Source organism: Pseudophryne corroboree, chromosome 5 (genome assembly GCF_028390025.1).
Source record: "Pseudophryne corroboree isolate aPseCor3 chromosome 5, aPseCor3.hap2, whole genome shotgun sequence".
Classification (NCBI taxonomy): domain Eukaryota; kingdom Metazoa; phylum Chordata; class Amphibia; order Anura; family Myobatrachidae; genus Pseudophryne; species Pseudophryne corroboree.
In genome coordinates, this window is record NC_086448.1 from 28,724,768 (window position 1) to 28,726,694 (window position 1,927).

Genomic DNA, 1,927 nt, shown 5'->3' on the forward strand with positions numbered 1-1,927 from the left:
AATTAGGATGAAGGCTTGTCGCCCGCTCCCACGTCACATGACGGAGACAGAACAGGTCATCCTGGATTATACTATATAGATGTATATTAACATTCTGCATAGTTCTCATCTTCTTTTGCATTCATAAAGTAAAATTACTTAGTGGACCTTCAGATACCGCCCATTCATTACTACTATAAATGGTGCGGCGGCCATTTTTCCAGTGATTTCCTTACTGCGCATGCACAAAGCGCATAGAAAATGGCCGCCACACCATTTTCCTGGTGATTTCTGCAGCGCTGCTGCTGCCGACGCAGGACTCCGGAGGGTATTTAAAAATGGGTGTAGGGTGTGCAGTGAGGGCCCCACTGGACACACTGCACGTATTATAGATACGCCAGTGAAGCTTACTGCTGTTTGCTAAACATGGAATGGAGAACGTAACCTGAATCTGGCTCATTTTATGCAGCCTCTTATCATTTCCAATACTGAAAACGTTAATAAGCACACAACTTTCATTGTTTCTAGGTTGGTTCATGGACAATACAATACTGCAGCATTTCATCCTTGTCTGTTCTATACCTAGTTGGTGGTTCATTCTGATGGGGTTGGATCCAAGAGGAATAAATATAGGTTTCTATAGGACTCCTGCTTATATTTCTTTAATTTTTTGATTTGTGGATTTATGTTTATGCTGATTGGGCCTGATTCGTGTATGTAAGTAAAGCAAAAAAAGCAAGTAACTTTGTGTCTGGAACAAACCACGGTGGTCATTCCGAGTTGATCGCTCGCTAGCTGTTTTTAGCAGCCGTGCAAACGCTATGCCGCCGCCCACTGGGAGTGTATTTTAGCTTAGCAGAAGTGCGAACGAAAGGATCGCACAGCGGCTACCAAATAATTTTGTGCCGTTTCAGAGTAGCTTCAGACCTACTCAGCGCTTGCGATCACTTCAGACTGTTCAGTTCCTGTTTTGACTTCACAAACACGCCCTGCGTTCGCCCAGCCACGCCTGCTTTTTTCCTGGCACGCCTGCGTTTTTCCGAACACTCCCTGAAAACGGTCAGTTGACATCCATAAACTCCCACTTCATGTCAATCACTCTGCGGCCAGCAGTGCGACTGAAAAGCTTCGCTAGCCCTTGTGTTAAACTACATCGGCCGTTGTGAAAGTACGTTGCGCGTGCGCATTGCACTGCATACGCATGCGCAGAAGTGCTGATTTTTTGCATCATCGCTGCGCAGCGAACATTTTCAGCTAGCGATCAACTCGGAATGACCCCATGTTACCATGCAAGGGGAGCAAAAACATTTATCATTTTTCTGTGCAGGGTAAATACTGGCTGCTTTATTTTGACACTGCAATTTAGATTTTAGTTTGAACACACCCCACCCAAATCTTAAGGCCCGTACACACTGGCCGATATATCGGCCATTCTCTTGAACGGCCGATATATCGCGGGACCGTCGGCCAGTGTGTACGGCCGATACGTCTGTGAACTCCGTCGTTCACAGACGTATCGCGTTGGCCGCGCAGCACAGTCGACGGCCAATATATCTATTGATATATTGGCGCGTCGCTGTGTGTGTACGGGGCGGTCGGCCGACCGCCCGTACACATGCTGCGGCGGCCGGCGGTGATTGACAGCTGAACTGGACGGGCGCCCGCCAAGTTCATGACGTCAGTCCCCGACGGATCGGGCAGTGTGTATGCACAGCACACTGCCCGATCCGACCATAGATATATCTGCAGATCAATTGATCTGCAGATATATCTACTAGTGTGTACCCACCTTAACTCTCTCCGCACATGTTACATCTGCCCCAGCTGCAGCTCAGCATGGTTTTGCCCAGTTGCTTACTATTTTGCTTTACTTACAAACATAACTTAGGCCCATACTGTGAAAAGGATTTGTCTTCATAGTGATTATGGTATATTTGAATATAACGTT